This window comes from Podarcis gaigeae, assembly GCF_964106915.1.
Source record: "Podarcis gaigeae genome assembly, chromosome: 1".
Lineage (NCBI taxonomy): Eukaryota > Metazoa > Chordata > Lepidosauria > Squamata > Lacertidae > Podarcis > Podarcis gaigeae.
In genome coordinates, this window is record NC_139678.1 from 82,448,796 (window position 1) to 82,466,296 (window position 17,501).

Sequence of the window (17,501 nt, forward strand, 5' to 3'; positions counted from 1 at the left end):
ATACAAGCCACAAAGTTTCTCCCCATTTGAAAACTTAACAGAACTGTATGTGCAAAATTACCATATTCTAGGAAGTCGCTGCCCATGTCTTCCTTTCCACATCTAGAATGAGTCAGAGCTTTCTTTCCCACAAATTTTAACATTTACCAGCAATTCAGCAACTTTGAGAACACAGGAGGCACCCAGTTAAAGAAGCGGTAACATTTATTAGGAAATAGGCTGCTGTAACGCCTCAGAAAGAGGTGATTTGTAAGAAAGCAACACAACCCTTCAGCTTCCACTCAGATGCCAAACCATGTTGGCTGTGAACAGCTGATGCTGAACAGCCCCATATATATTTGGGGTGGATGGGAGCACTTCAGCTGTCACAGGAGCTATGTTTTGCTGCTGCTGGGCACTATCCGTTTTCTCAGTTACACCTTCCTTTTGCCTCACACAGCAAGGCTCCATGCCTATCCCCTGAATATTGCCAGTAATGGACGTATAGAGGCTTCATGCTGCTGTGGCCACCCACCCAATGCCCTTTTTACATTGCACTGCTTGCGTTGGGCTCAGACAGTAGCACAATGTGAAAAGAGCCTTGGACAGGGGCCATGCCCAGTGCCACAGGAGGCTCTTCGCACACTCTTTCCCTCTCTCCGAATTCCTATGCGGAAGCAAGAGAACCACCTTCTCACCTCACCCAAGATGAAGGGGGACTCATTTTAACTCAGTTTGCTTTCTTTAGGGTGCCCTCTGGGCTGCTGTAGTGCCCAAATAATTTCAACCGTCCTCTCTCGTCTTCATTCAGCAGGAACATCCAGTGTTTCTAGAAGGTGATTCAGAAGGTCCACCTAGAGAGGGAGGGGAATAAAAGTAGATGGAATAACTTCTTTCTACAGCTGAACTGCTCTCTGTCACTGCACCCACCAGCTCCACATCTGCACTGAGAAGGCTATTCACTAAGTGTGAACTGGAATGGCAGAAGATTAAGGAAATGTCTGTTCTTGTTAGAAGACGGCTAAAAAACTCCCTACTTGCCACATCAGAAAAGTCTTTATTCTAGTGCAAGTATGGTGTCTCATTGGCGTAGCCACTGAACAAACAGCTAGATCCAGAAAGTTGGATTCAACTCTTATCTCTCCCCACAAATGCCTCTGTCTTAGTATTCTTTTAATTCCAACCTGAGATTTGTGGGTTGTTGTTTTAGTTCTACGGAGGGATAATACTTTGCATCAAGATGGGAGTATAAGAAATAAGCCACCTTAAAAATAATAATAATTAGATACTAGGATGGTAGGATTCTTAGAGATGCAGGTGACACTGTGGTCTAAACCACTGAGCCTCTTGGGCTTGCCAATTGGAAGGTTGGCTGTTTGAATTCGCTCAACGGTGGTAAGCTCCCTGGTGAGCTCCCATTGCTGTATCCTAGCTTCTGCCAACCTAGTCGTTTGAAAGCACACCAGTGCAAGTAGATAAATAGGTACCACTGCAGTGGGAAGGTAAACAGCTTTTCCATGCACTCTCACACTCATCACAGTGTCCTGTTGCACCAGAAGCGGTTTAGTCATGCTGGCCACATGACTGTGGACAAACGCCGGCTTCCTCGGCCTGAAAGCAAGATGAGTGCTGCACCCCATAGTCGCCTTTGATTGGATTTAACCGTCCAGGGGTCCTTTACCTTTTAAAACCTTTTAATAGAATTCACGTGTTCACATTTCTGGGTATGGATTCAAACCTGTACCGCTCATCTCTTACTTTTGGCCCTACATACAATCTCATATACAAATACTGAAGATCTGGGATTCTCCATTTCCATCATGCCCTTGGAAGATTGAGACAAATGGAGAAAAAGTAGCTTTACACTCCAAATCATCTAGTAGGCAGCAGAGTCAGGGATAAGCAACGTTAGGTTTCCTGATTCCATGTCTGTTACTGTAGCTATCAGCTAATCCTCACTAATATTCAATACACAGAAGACATTTTTCCATTAACAACAAGTATGTATCTCTGCGCCAACCAAATGCACATATTCCAATCTAGTGGTCTGGTGTATATGACAAGAGTGTGATTTACATGTGAACTACTATATGCGCCACAATATATGCTGAATGGTTGATATAGGTTATCACCATGCAGAATTTTGTGTGTGTATGTCCAACGAGCAGCCTATAAAGGCTTTACCATAGCTCTGCCAATATATGCAACAAAGTCCTCGACAGTCTCTCCTGCAACTGTTGCCAGATGCAGACAGACAACTGCTGCATGACTGGTTTGGCTGTGGTCTGTAAGGCTTGAGGGCTGAAGCATTCACTTGACCTAATCTCTTGATCCTATGGAATTCACTATGGATGCTATAAATATCACCATGGGCCTCCAGCAGGAACTTTGGGTGGAATTGTTTTCACATAACAACCAGAAGCTCTGTTGCGGCAAACAGGGTTGAAAGTACAGGGTAAAATACATGCTCTACCCAGAGGAACTCAAAGCAAATAGATACTAAGGGGCAGAATGGCAAACAGGTGCAGGTGTGGAAGGTTTATTTTCCAAAGCTATGAGTGCTGTCAGTCAAGGCTGGGAGTCTCACCCCACTGCCTTAACCACATCCCATGCTAATCACACCACAAGACCTTGGAATTTGATTCATGTGAACCCTAGGTTAAAAAAAAAGTTGTAACCCAAGGCAAAACTCTGTCCCCCAGAACCAAAACCTTGCTATCTAATATGGATATGCCTACGGAGACCTCTGAAAGAGAACCAGCAAACAGCTCACCAGTAAAAATTAATGCAGATGTATTTATAACAAAGTGCCTAAGTGGTTTGGCTGGGAATTGTGCCATAAATGAAATGGAGAGGCCGACTGATTGTTTTTGTGACGTGGGCTGGTGGGAAAGGGTGCCCTTATTTTTCACCAACAGGTCATTCACCTGCCAGTAGTGCTGAACCTTGCAACTAGAGATGAAGCAATTGGAATTTTTGGGAAATGACAACATGCTTCTGGAGCAAAGGGAGCAGAGAAGAGGCTTTCAAGTGAAAGAACTAGATAAGTGAGCTGCACCACAGATATAATCTCTCCTCTCTCATAAGTCTCCCACTCCCTACCCATATAGGCTTTTATATTCTGCACCAGGGGTGGGGGAGTTATGCCCTCTGGAAGCTGCTGGACTACAACTTCCATCAATGCCAGCCAGCATGGCCAACGGTCAGGGACGATGGAAGTTGTAGTCCAGCAACTCTGGAGGGCTACACCTCTTCTTCTACACACAGGGATCTTTGCTGGATCCCGACTTTTTGTTGCATTTAGTCTGCATGGCTTTCTTGGCTGCACAAATTCAGTGGTAGATAGCTGCAGTGATCTAACAAAGATAGTGTAGGCAAACCTCTCCTACAATGCAGTTCAGTTCAGACTGTATTATATTGGTTGAGGCCATTAAATATATATCTAATCACTGAAGCTTTTAAAGAGGGGAACCGTATGTTTGACAGATAGTGGCTGTATGTTTAATCATTGCTAACTTCTAAAAATAATAGAGACAAGGGCAACCCAAGGCATTAACAATCCGCAAAACCTTGGAAGACAAAAATACCAAACTTGGCTTCATATAAAAGTCAAAAAAAGTGTAAAAGCAAACATAAATGTAATTAACAAAATCAAGATGATCCAGAGAAATGAAATGGAAGTATGCATGACCTTGACAGAGACAATTTCTTAACTGAACTCAAGCATGTTTTCTGATACATTAAGGTAAGTAGTTTACTGGGTGGACACCTCCAAGGATTCACAAGCGTGCAAGTTTTGTTGGAACTACAAGAAAATATTGCTGCAATGTGACTGAGCTCAGGAGCAAGGGAACTGCTTGTGAACGCAATACTACTGTCAGAGTTGCCTCCAGGTCCCAGCTCACAGAGGACCAACGCTAGTCAGTAATAACGTATAAAAGTCTTTATTGAAGACTAGTTTCCATTTCCAAACCGCAGCGTGCAACTCTACGTCTTAGAACCTAGACCGGCGAAGCTCCATCTGAGTCTCCGCCTCTTAGACACCAGTTTAAGACTCTAGCCTTACTCCACCTCTTCCGTTGTTCTTTCCTCCTCTGGGTCCTTCTGCCCCCTGGGGTTTCCTCCTTTCTGGACTCTTCTGACGCTGACCCCCCTGAGTCTTGCCCCTCCTTCCGGCGGGCTTTAGGACCTGGCTCCCTATCCGGGCTACCTGCTGTGCCGCTCGCCTGTACATTTGAACTTGGCGTGGGCGCCCAGCCGGTAACTTTCCTCTTGACCATTTCCCCGCTCTCCGATGGAGGCGTGGCCAATCCTGACTCATCTCCTCTCGCTGGTGGTGAAAACACTGGTCCCGATGCCTGGGACTCCTCCCCCCCACTGCGCTCTGGTGGGGAAGCTGGTCCTGATTTCCAACTGCTGCTCTGGGAGTCCCCGCTGGCCCCTTCCTTCTGGGGTTTCCTCCTTGGCACCCCCCTTGCCCTGGTCATCGGCACTCCTTTCTGTGAATCTTCCGATTCGCTGGAGAGGCTCATGGAATCCCTCTGATCACTGTCACCGCCTACGCTCCCTTCGGATTCCTCCCCTTCGCTCTCCATTTCCTCCCTCTCCTGTGCCTCTGCTCCTGAGCCCCTGACAACTACGTAAGACAAGGATGAACGCATTTGAAACTGCCCATTTAGCCAAGAACTTTGCCCTTTTCACAAACAAACAAAACCAGCCTCTAGTATACAATATAGAGGACAAATAGTTAAAGACCACTGAAGCATGTCACCAGAACTCCGATCAGCATTCCCCCAAAGTTATAGTGCTCTAAACAGAAAAGGTAACACAGGGACCTTCTAGAGTTGTTCCGAGATTACATATATGGGTTGTACCATAAGGACATCACATCACTTTTGAATAAGACAGTTTAAATTGTAGTTACTTCATGTGACCCTGGAAGAAATATTTCGTCGCGGTTTTTGTTTGTTTAAAAAAACAAGACCGTTTCAAGTTTATTACACTCAGCAACAGAACGGATTGAGTGACACATGTAACTAGAATATATTTTTAAATGTTTTTAGAAGAGCACTGGAATCTAAAATTCTGACTAGGTGTAAAGACACAAAATTCAATGATGCTCACATGTCCAAACTTGAGTGTTAGGAGCCAGTATACAGAGTGGAGGCAGTTTGTCAATTCACACTGATGCTTGAAATCAGGTAATTGTGCACGTCTGTGAAAGAATGTTGGTGGGCTGCATCAATTTATGCACATTTAAGGCCTTAGTATTTGGTGGCAGAGCAATGGATGCTCTGATTTTTCTCACACACTCAGGTGGTCCGATCAGAGTTTATGGAACGGTCACTCCAATACAACTGCCCCATACCAGGAAGCAATGTTGTAATCCCAACCCTTCTTACCTGGGAGTAAGCTCCATTGAATTCAATAGGACACACTTCTGAATAGACATGGTTAGGCTTGCACTGTAAGCGATCACCAGATCAGGGAGAACAATGGGAGTTTCAAACACTGCTAAGAGGTACCTCACCTTGAAGCTCCCACCCTACTCCACTCCAACTACTTAGAAATGTAGTATCTTAGTACTCTATATAGGCTATCAGAACATGAAATCTAATGGAGAACAAAGATTTCCAAACAGGCTATGTAAAAAAATTGCTGCCTTCACCACTGAAAAAAAAAATCAGATTGTTGGCATAAAGATGCTTACAGTATTATGTTATTGTTTCTAGATAGGGTTACTACCTACTGAAATAAAAATTGTAGTCCCTGGGCAGGCCCAGTGTTTTCCAGGACTCAGCAGTTACCAGGGGGTATCTATCCACCCAAGATGCACAGCTCCAGAAACAAGCAAACTGAGGGGGGGGGGGAACCCCTGACGTTTCCTGGTTTTTCTGACAATTACTTGAAGCAAAATAAAAATTGGCCAAGTCAGTTCCTCTTCTCCACCCTACCCCATTGGGCTGGCAACCAAATTTGTATAGAGTCTAGTCTTGCTGGCAATACTTATTTAGCAAATTGCTTACTCTCTCAACTTTAATTCTCACTTTATGCAAAAACATGATCCTCAGGGTCCCTTCCAATTCTGATTCTATGATTCTATCCCTTCCTCTGTTTAAATTGCAACCCCCTTCGGGAAGCTGCTGCTTTATTATGTATGAACTGACTCTGCATTAATGATGGCTGTGTACCACCTAGTTAGGCTTCCTCAACCTTGGCCCTCCAGATGTTTTGAGACTACAATTCCGATAATCCCTGACCACTGGTCCTGCTAGCTAGGGATCATGGGAGTTGTAGGCCAAAAACATCTGGAGGGCCGAGGTTGAGAAAGCCTGACCTAGTTTAAAGGAACTGTAATGATGGGAACTGAAGGTCTGACTTAATACGGTTTAACATTGGCAGCATACCATAAACATATACCTTGGTCAAACTGCACCCAAAGCAAGGATGAATTGCTGAGGTCAGGGATAACGCACACAAATATTTCTTAGGTCTTTTTCTCAATCTGTACAACATATATATATTGTCTGCACTGATTGCGCTCGTCCATTGCCAACATACCAGCCATTTGAAATTGCCTTTAGCCACGCTGTGAGTAGATGCTTCTGCCACAGATGTGCATAAAACCCAGCAGCCTCTGCTAAAGCTGAAAAATAAACCCCAGCAAGTAACCTTGCATGTTTCCCCTTAAACGGGAAACTATTCCCCAGGAGGCAGCAGTGCTATCCTAATGAACATCACTTTCCCCCGGACAATGCAAACATAGGGAGCTGATTTATATTGGATCAGTCTATGGGTCCATCTAGCTCAATATTGTCTACCCTGACTGGCAGTGGCTTTCCAGGGTTGCAGACAGGGTTCTTCCCAGCCATGCCTGGAAATGCTGGGGGTTGAATCTGGGACCTTCTGCACGCAAAGCAGATCCTCTACTACAGAGCTACGCCCATTACATGTGCTTGGTTTTTGCATAGGCTTGGATTTCCAGTGGGCAAAAATGTAAACAGAGTCACCGGGCTGGAGAAGTCCTCTAGATATTGGGAGCTTGAGGTCTTTAGAATCCCTCTTTTACAGACATCCTAGGCAGCCTTCCTCCTCAGACTTGCTGGTTGCTGAGCTTGTAGTGTGGCCAATGAGGACATGCAAGCTCCTCTCAACTCAAACCCCAATGTGCATATGTCCTAGTTTGGGGGGATCCAAATATGAACTGAGAAGAACACAGAACTTTTTGTACACGTGATACAGGGTCCCCGCCCCCCAAAGAGCACACTCAAAGCACCTTTTGCGTTTCCTGTAAAACATCCATAACCATGGTGGCTGGAATTGTGGTGTCTACATAAAACCCTTCCAGCTTTTTCTACCCTGCATTCACATTCACAAAGGAGCGCAAGCCCTGAGAGGAAAAAGGGGGTCCGAGGTACCTTCGTGTCACATTTTGGGGGGACGGGACGGACGGGCCAGGGAGAAGGGGTGCCTGCAATCCGGGACTACACTTGAAGACCTGAAAAAGCTCGGGGGTGGGCTCGCTCTTCCGGACACTCTGATTCCCACGGGACCCCTCTTTCCTGGGCCCAGGACACGGGAGAGAGTGGCCTCCCGAGGGATTTTGGGGGACTCTCGCCTCCTGCTTTTTTCACCAGCCAAGGGTTGGCCGGAGGAAGCCTTTCCCCCGCCCTGCCCTCCTTCACGCCACTCCCGGAGAAGCCTCGCTGGAGTGGAACTGGCGGGGGGCTGGAAGGATGGGGGCGGGGAAGGCAGGTTAAAGACTCGGAAGGTGGCCGCCCTCCGTTCCCCGGGGGTCTCTAGCAGCACTCCGGGCGGGGCCCCGTCCAGCCTTCGCCCCTCTCCACAGAGCCGCCACACCAAAACACCCCCGAGCCCCCGCGCTTCCGACTCGGAGCTTGTGTGAGGGGCGCCGGAGGAGGGGAGGGGGCCCCCCTCGCGAGCCATTGGACGCCTTTACCCTTTCAGCAGCTCTCGGGCTTCTCCTCGTCTCTCGCCTCCCCCAGTGGCAGAGGTGGAAACTTGCGGGGAGTTTCCTCCCCCTTTCCCCCGGGCATGGAAGTGGAAGGCGCTCAAAGCAGCAGCTCCCGCTTCTCCTCTCCGCATTCCCTTCCGTCCATCTTGAATACTTGAGATTCTTGAATGGAGCGTGTGGGGGATCCGCGCCGTGCGGCTCCCATTGGCCGCCCGTTAACCCTTTCGAGAGGGGCTTCGCCTTCTCATTGGACGCGGTCCCGTCCCCGCCCACGCGCCGCGGCCCCCCACCCCTCGCGCGCGCCCCCGGCAAATAGGGATTCTGCTACAACCTTTCGATCTGTTGTTGCAGCTTGTTTGTTTCGGTGGTCGGTGCGTCAAAGTTCGTTCAGAAGCAGAGGCGCCCGAGGGGATCGTTGTTAGAACAGCAATAACTACTACTACTACTACAACTACAACTGCAACAAGGATAACAACTACAACAACAGTACCCTGCCCATTTGACTGGCTTGCCCATCTGACTATACTTGTATAACTAAGTTGTATAGTTATTCATCTCCACTTCAGAGAAGGCCCTCTGCATGGTTCCTTGTAACTTCACTTCTCGCAGTGAGGGAACTGCCAAAAAGCCATCAGAGCTAGATCTCAGGGTCTGGGCTGAACGATGGGGGTCAGGAGTGCCAACTTGAATGAAATGGGGGGGGCAGGTAAACCCCTCCCCTCATAATCGATTACAAGAAGCAGTGCACACACACCATTTGAATGGCAATACCCATCAACTTGGGCAGCCCCCACAAATATTTTATGGGGGGGGCGGGCGAAGGGACTTTGGCTCCTAGGAGTTGGCTCCAATGACGGGGTTGGAGACACACAGAAGCAGTGAAATGGGGCGTCTTGCCTAGTTTACATGAGATGGGGATGAGGAAGCAGGAACCCACTCTTCCCTTGACTCCTGGTACCAAGAAGGTGGGTGGGGTGGGGTGAAAGCAGGAGCTACTGTCTGAAAAGGGTCGTGAAAATGTTGGCCTTTGCATGCTTCATTTTGGCTCTGCATCCGCAGCAAAATGCCCTGGGCTGCAACTGCTCTCAGCGCTGGCATGCAGCTTATGTGCACTTTTGGGGGTGTTTTTGTGCTGTCATTCTGCCTTCCCTGGATGGTGACAACCCAGCAGATGGTGCTAGTGCCAATAGACATGTCAGTTTTGTTCTGACAATGGCCCGGTTTCAAAGCTGCATTCACACCTGTGGAGGAAAAATTGCCCCCACATCCTTTCCCCTGAAGCTTTGAGATCACATGGGTGGAAGCAACTTTCAGCAAGGTAGCTGGGATGGTGAGTCCTGTCCTCCAGCAACAACTGGAAGGCTACAGGTGAGTCACCCCTGGTATTAAGAGAACCAGGGAACTCCCCACAATGCATAGTTTTGCCCTTAGGCACTTTTATCAAATCCTTCACCCCAAGTGACCACAAATTAAAGGAATGCAGAGGAAACAAGTTGCAGACAGAACACGGGTGAGAAAGTCCTCACAGCCTGTGTTGACATCTTGTGTATCTCCATTAGTAGGGCATTTCCTAAGAAAGGCAATACTCTTGACATAACGTTTGGGACATTTTGTATTCACTTACACCCTGCACATCTGTGAGACAAAGACTGTTCAGGTTTTCTGAATAAGTACCTATTTTCTACATTTATTTACATATTTTCCCAAAAGCATCGTCATTATTTTTTTCATTGAAGTATGTCGGTTTGTACATCCATTGTTTTTATTTATGGATATGGTAAAGCTAAAGGACCCCTGGATGGTTAAGTCCAGTCAAAGGCGATAACCCGCGTCTTTTATAACAGGAAGTTATGCCAGCCAGTCATGGGCACTGTTAAAGAATGGTTTGGGTGGCAAATCTAAAAAAAAATGTAGTATGAACACTGGCAACTGGGAAACATTGGCCTGCGAGCACTCCAATTGGAGAACAGCCTTGACCAAAGGTGTCAAAGGTTTTGAAGACGCTTCAAAGGTTTTGAAGACGCTCAAACTCAGGACAAAAGGGAGAAACATGCTAAGAGGAAGGCATGCTGGGCAAACCCTCACCATGATCAACTCCCTCCAGGAAACCTATGTCCCCACTGTGGTTAGACTTGTGGATCCAGAATTGGCCTCTACAGTCACTTACAGACTCACTTCTAAAACTGTGTTTATGGAAGACAATCTTACTCGGCTACGAGTGATTGCCAAAGCCCCAGGTCTTTTGTGCTGACTCCCAATAGCTCCTGTCAAGATGACCAAGGGTCTGGAAAGCAAGCCTTATGAGGTACAGTTGAGGGAATTTGGTATTTGTAGCCTGGAAAAGAGGACACTGAGAGGAGAGATGATAGCCATCTTGAGATATCTAAAGGGCTGTTACATGAGTGATGGAGCAAGCTTGTTTTCTCCTGCTCAGGAGGGTAGGTCCTGGATCAACAGCTTCAAGTTACAAGCAAGGAGATTCCAACTAAATATCAGGAAGAACTTTCTGGTGGTAAGAGCTGTTCGTCCCTCAGGAGGTGGTGGACTCTCCTTCCTTGGAGGTTTTCAATCAGAGATTGGATGGCCATCTGTCATGGATGTTTTAGTTGAAATTCCTGCATTGCAGGGGTTAGAATAATAGAATCTTAGAGTTGGAAGGGACTCAAATGTCTTCTAGTCCAACCCGCAGCATTTGACTCAAATGGTCAAAATGATGAAGAATGGGAAGACCAATGATAAAACTTGCTGACATATATTCAACATCACAAGGGTATAGAAGAGGCTTCTGGACACCCTCAGAATATCACTATAGTGCTTTGAGGGAAAATAATTTCCTGCTTGCAGATGCTGGGAAAACCAAACATTAGATTTCCCACAAATACCTCCCACAGGCAAATACGTACAAGCAGAATTTCTCACGCACAATCCTGTTTGATTACGGTAAGAGCAGCCCCAAGCAATGCTTTTTACATCATTTCCCGTTAGAGAAGGAAACACAGGAAAGCTTCCACTGGGATTCAGGGAAGGCTCCTCACAGAACCATGAAATAGCAGGAGATTATGGGACTTTTAACACAGTTATTTGTACTGGAGGCTATCATCGCACACGGCTTGCATAGGAAAGGTCCGCAGGTAGAAATAAAGAAAAGTGAGCAGGGTGTGTTGCATAAAGAACAGCAATAAAAACTGAATTTTAAAAAGTTAGGAACTTTTCAAGACAGGTTGAGATACTCGAAATCAGCATCAAGATCAGAGAAGACATTCAATACTTAAAAAGCTACAGATTATTATTATTATTAGAATTTATATACCACCCTATACCCGGATGCCTCAGGGTGGTTCACAGAAAAGATCACAATATATAAAATCAAAACAATAACCCAAAAATGCGAGCACAGTGCATTTTTGGCATGTTGTTAAGGTTAACTAAATTGAAAATTCCTCAGATTTGTGTTAAACATTGCCGGGGGGGGGGGGGGCGAGTTTAGACAATGTTGCCAAACATTTTGTGCTTACCAATCTTGGCTGTTGTTCACAGTTAACTGACACAGAAGTCTGAAGATGGCCATTGACCAGCTCCACCCATCCCTTTGTGGTCTTCCAGCGATAGGCAAGGATTGTGAAGTCTATCCTCTGTAGGTTGTCAGTATAGGAACAATCCTATCCCATTGTTGTACAAATACAAACATACAACAAAGTAGAAGGTAATTGATGGAAGGAGAGATGGGAAACTGAGACTTCCCTGTAAGAATTCACTTTCTTTGTTTAGATAGGGGCTGAGATAAAGGGTCGAGTCTTCCAGCATTAGGGGTGTTTCCAGACAGGAGCTTTATTTGGAAATGGATCATTGAGATATTGCAAATGGATAATTGACAACAGGTTTTGTTTTGCTTTAACTTACTGGAATTTTCCTAGAAATAGTAAATCTTTATTAAATGGGTTGTGGGGATATGGAATACAGGCAGGCAGTTTCATACCGAAAACATTGTATGGATGCTGCATGCAGGAAGAGCATTGGCCCCACAATAGAAGCCTCCAGTGTGTTTTGTGTGGAATTGCCACCACTTCATTCACTTGTTTTTTTTATGGGGCATCCACACAGATGAAGCTATCATCCAGTTGTTGTCATGCTGCATTTTCCCATGTGATTTTTCTGTCTTTCTCCTATTTTGAGGGAAGGATTTAAGCATATACCTGGAAATTTAGATTTGCGTAATTAAATTGGATTAAACTCAAGTGCAACAAATTAAGATTTCATAAGAAACAGACTTTTGTGGTTTGGAAAGGGACAAATACACTGGAAAATGTGAAATGAATGACTAACAAGGAATACATACTGTATATATGCCCCACAAGCAAATCAGGATGAATGTTTGTGGTTGTATAATTTCTCTGCAAAGAAAACAAATGCTTAATAAAGACTGGATATAATCTAACATCTGCAAATCATGACAAAAGTTTGAATAAATACGTCATCTGGAGCAGCCCTCAGGACACAGGAAGTTCAATCTCCCCCCCCCTCCCGAAGAACTGAAGAACAATCTAGTCTCCACAGGTGTAGATGCTCTTAGCACTCATTACTTCTCCATCTGTATAAAAGGTGGGCTTTTCATGTGGGCAGCAGCTATCGGACCTATCACAACTCGGCAAACATTTACTGTAACTTTTGGGGTGGATTCCATTTACCCGGTAATCACCCTATTTTTAAATCAGTCTTTAGCACTAAGCATATATATATATGAATGAGTTTGGGGTATTAGGCTGTATGCTGATACCCTTATAATCCCTGGATCCAGCCAGTGTTTGATGATGCATGCTCTAGTCCTCTTCAGCACACCTTTGCAAGAGCTTCAGAATGTTGCAATTGTGCACAGGAGACTTTAGCTGTTCACACAAATGTGAACATTTTGAAATAACTTGGAGACTTTGGAAGAAATGCCCAAAGGATGTTTTATCCTGGAAGAAATGTGGTGCCATCAATTACTCTCAGTAATTGGATGCTAGTCAGTCACACCCTTTCTTTAAGAACTTCCCAGAGGAATTCAGCACTTCTTTTGTGTTTCCCAGTATTGCTCCATCCCATAAAGTGATATAAAGTTACTGGAGCACCAATAACTTACAGTCGTCATTTCACATTTCCACATCCGTAACTTTTGATTTATGAATCCACCATTTCCTCTGCCTCCTGGGGGCATCTCTCAGATTTTTAGCTTATTCACCTTGCCTGTCATCTCTTATACAACATCTCCGCAGACGTCTGGCTCACAGCATCATGCCCACAGCTGTTGCACATCTTAGAAGATCTAATTTGCATTTTGAAATTTTAAGAAATCTCTTCCTCTTAAGATAGCCCTTCCTTTATACTGGTCCCCCCCCCCCGCCCCTCGTGCATAGACCTTTCCACAAGTAACTTTTTCACTCGTGCTTTAGTGTTTACTGTTTATTTACCTTTGGCCAGCAGTTAAGTTTTCACAATTGTCTGAAAAATGAAAGCTTTTGTGTGCATGGTTGCTACATGTTAAGTTTTATAATAAACTAAGCTGTACACTGGCTCCCTCGGCCAATAAAGCGAAATGAGCGCCACAACCCCAGAGTCGGTCACGACTGGACCGAATGGTCAGGGGTCCCTTTACCTTTACCTAACTAGACTAGCTTACTTACAACTTTCATATGAACATAAGAGCCAGACCAGCATCAAGGGTGCAGTAGAAGAGGCCTACTAGATTTGACCCAGGGCCCATCTAGTTCAGCATCCTCTTCTCAGAGTGATCATCCAGGTGATTGTGGGAAGCCCAAAAGCAGAATATCAACAGCATCCTGCTCACTTGTGTGCCCTGTGACTGATATTCAGAGGAATACCACCTATGATACTGAAGGTAACACACATCTATCAAGAACAGCACCACCAATAGCTTTATTCCCCATGAATTTGTCTTAATTATCTCCTTCCAAAGTCTTGCTCGTGTACCTTGAAATCTGGACTTCTACACCTTGTGCTTGCTGTTGAATCTGTCCCTATTACTATTAGCTTGAACAAAGATATCTTCCTTACTTTCAAGGAAGGGTTACTGCCATTGTGTTTTGGGGAGCCTGACAATGATATTTAACTGTTCTTATTTGGGTTGCTGTTGCTGATTTGGTAACTTCTTGGCTTTGAGTCCTGGAAGATCTGCTCACTGCCTTGCAGGCCTTTTCCCACCTGGTCTGGGAGGGTAGGGCCCTGGTTGACTCCAGCAACAGAAGCTGAGGCTGCTGAACAGAATCTTGGACTGGGGTATTGTTTAGGGGTTTTTGTTGGGGAGCCCTTATGGGTGTCGTTGATGCTAATTCTTTATATCTTTATTTTGGATCTTACGATTTATGTGGAAATTGTTCCGTTTGGTTGTGTACCTTTTGATGTTTTGCGTATTGTTTATGGCTACTTTTGTAGATTTTTAATATGTTGTAAGCCACCTTAAAACCATAACTTCGGAAAGGCGGCACACAAATAAGATGATTGACTGATTTATTGAAATAAAGTTGTTGTTGTTTTTTTAAAGAAAATGCACAGGAACCCAGTGAAGTTGTTTCAGAACTGGTGGGATGTGTTCCATATAGCCTCCATCAGCATAGCTGTCAACTTACAGATTTGAAAATAAGGGACCGGCAGCCAAAATAAGGGACCTGCAGCCTCACCTGTTCCAGGCACTCCAGTCTTTCTGTCCTCCTGCGGTCTGGTCAAACTCATGCTGGTAGCCTCGAGAACACTGTCCAACCAACTTTGTAACCAGAGGTTCAACTGAATAGAATCTGAATCACATGCACCACAAGGCCTATGCAGCCTCAACTTAAGATGGCTTCCCGGCCTGGCTTTGCACTGCAAAGTTTGCAGCAGCACCTGCAACAAAATGGCGTCCAGCATTCAAAACCCCCCTCAGCTTGCATTAGCTAGCCACACACAAGGCATGCAAGCTCCACCCCCCAGTCGTTCTTAGACTTCTTATTGGGCGAGCAACACAGCCAAGCAACACAGTTGGAGCCTGCCTCCTCCCTGGCCAGCAGGGAGGGAGAGGAGCTGCTTCCTTTGAAATTTGAGGGACATCATTTAAGGGACATTTAAGGGACATCCATCAATAAGGGACAGCAGCGGGACATGGCGCTGGAATAAGGGACTGTCCCTTCAAATAAGGGACACTTGACAGCTATGTCCATCAGTCAGTAGTCTAGTCGCTGAATTATGAGTTAGCTGAAGTTTCTGAAAGGTCTTTTACATATTGATTGATTGTATTTTTACACAACCCTTCATCCAACAGGATCCTATCATAGTTTGCAACTGGGGACCCTCCAGATGTCTCTTTTTATTGTGCATTCATGCTTATGCATGCTCATGATGTTAATGGGCCGGTTATACACAGTGCCACTTCCAATACTGTTTGCACCTGCAAGCACTTTGGGGCATACATACTGTTTCCTTTCCAACTAGTATAAGTCCAGTAGCTTCCTGTGACAATCCTGTAATTTTTCATGCCACAGATGTTTCCAGCAGATGCATGTATTTGTCCTACTTTTGTATATGTTCTCATATATAGTGCAAAAGTGCCACCCCTCTGGGTGACAATAATGAGGGTAAGATTGGGGAAGTATTGAAGAGCAGCTAGTCAACAGTCCAGTGTAAATCCACCGTTAGTTCACTATATAAGACCTATACCTCAGGGTATAGGGCAGTCTAGTGCTTTTTTTCTGGGGGTAGGCAGGGGTACGCATACCCCTAAATGTTTTGTGAATCTAAGTTTGGCCTCACTGAGGGGCAGTATTTCAATATGAGTAGGAAAATGAGAGCACCCCTAAACATTTTTTAAGGGAAAAAAACACTTGGGGAGTCTAAAAATTCAATTAATAATACAGTAATAATAACAACAATGCAAAAAAGCCTCTGCCAGTCTGCAGGGGCCCTATCACATTAGAAACAGGAAGAAAAGCAGTGCTAAAACAAGACTTCAAGCAAGAAATACAACTATACAATAAATCCTATTACTGATTTGTCCTGTCATGTGCCTGTGCCCCCTAGTCCTTTGGCTCTTGAAGGGAAGCCTCACATGTAGCATATTTCAATAGATGAGTCCAAGATAGGTTATTGGGACATTTCTCTGTCCACTTCCTTCATGCCATGCATAATTTTATAAAACTCTTGCCATGTCTCTGCTTAGTCATTTTCCCGCAAAAGAGCCTCAGATGCTCACGTTCCCTCAGAGGGAATGTCCTTCAACCCCTTGGTCGTTTTTCTTGTCTTTTTATACATGTTCCCCAAATCTATGATACTCCATCTTTAAACGGGTCAACCAGAAATGTGCACAACATTCCAATTGTGGCCACACCATGGATTTCTAGTAGGCCATTACAATACCGGCCAATTTGTATCAAAATCTCTTTCCTAATACCCACTAACATGGACTTTGCCCTTCCCTCTCACTAACTACTACATACTGCCTACAGAGTTGACATTTTTGTTGAGCTGTCTACCTCAATCATTACAACTTTTTCCTAGTTCAGTTTCACTTAGTCCAGATTTCATCAGTTTATCTGTTAAAGCAGGGAGGCTGTAAGCCCTTGGGTTCTTTGTGTCAGGGCCCAGATCTCCTGCCCCTTGCCTCCATTCCTACATGGTGCCCTCCAGGTGTCCTTGGACTACAACTACCATCAGACCCAAGCAGCGTGGCCAGAGCTTAAGGATTATGGGAACTGCAGTGCAGTCATGCTGTCTACCCCTGTCTTGTGGGGTAGCTGGGTGCCACAGGTGGTCCTGTCAGTGAGGGGACAGAAGTGAGGAGCAGTAGGAAGGTGTTGGAGGACAGAGCTTTATTATTATTATTATTAGTAGTAGTAGTAGTAGTATTTGTACCCCACTCATTTGACTGAGTATTTATGCTACATAGCCTGTCTTGTTCCCCTTAAACTAGCCTGCTACTTGTGGCTACAGTGCAGCTCTGCCACCAGTTGTTGCTGTTGTTTTTAAATACTCATTTATTAATTATTTTGCACATGTGTTACCATGTGCAAATCAAAGGCAAGCAAGAATAAACTTTTAATATAATTTGTTTCTGCTGTATACACTTGTGTATAAAGAAGAAACTGGGAAGGGGTTTCAGGAGCAATGCACAACATCAGGGTGGGTTGGCGATCATGTTGAATCTCTCCTAAGGCTAAACAAGCAAGGCCAGCAGCCTCACCTCCTTCCACCAATTCAACAATACTTGCAACGTGCAGAAACTGGACTTCCTCAAATGTATCCGTCTTGGATTGGCCCTTACTCAATCTGGTGTTGTGCGTCAGTTTCTCAGACAAGGCTATGTACTAAATTTGCCTGTACTAACCAGTAAAAGTGATGTGCAGTAATGTTTTCCATCCCCCCAACCCGCCACTATCATGCAAGCAGCCACGAGTAGTGAGATGACGAGTGCCTTGCAGAATAGCTCAAGAGCAGTGAATAAGAAGACGAGAGCTGGAGGAGCAGATATTGATATACTTCATTTTGTTCCCAGGGGCAAGTGGTCAAAAAGCTGGTCCAAGAA

General features: G+C 45.2%; 2 long non-coding RNA genes across 2 annotated transcripts; one reads left to right on the plus strand and one right to left on the minus strand.

Moving 5' to 3' along the window:
* Window positions 1-186: 186 nt before the first annotated feature.
* On the minus strand, window positions 187-8,194 carry LOC310826238. Its single transcript, XR_014555659.1, has 2 exons — window positions 7,940-8,194; window positions 187-833 (listed from the first exon to the last, which is right to left on the minus strand). It is a non-coding gene; the product is annotated as an uncharacterized lncRNA (long non-coding RNA).
* Window positions 7,293-8,387, plus strand: LOC310826249. The gene is made up of 2 exons (XR_014555662.1): window positions 7,293-7,393; window positions 8,306-8,387. It is a non-coding gene; the product is annotated as an uncharacterized lncRNA (long non-coding RNA).
* The last annotated feature ends 9,114 nt before the right edge of the window (window positions 8,388-17,501 follow it).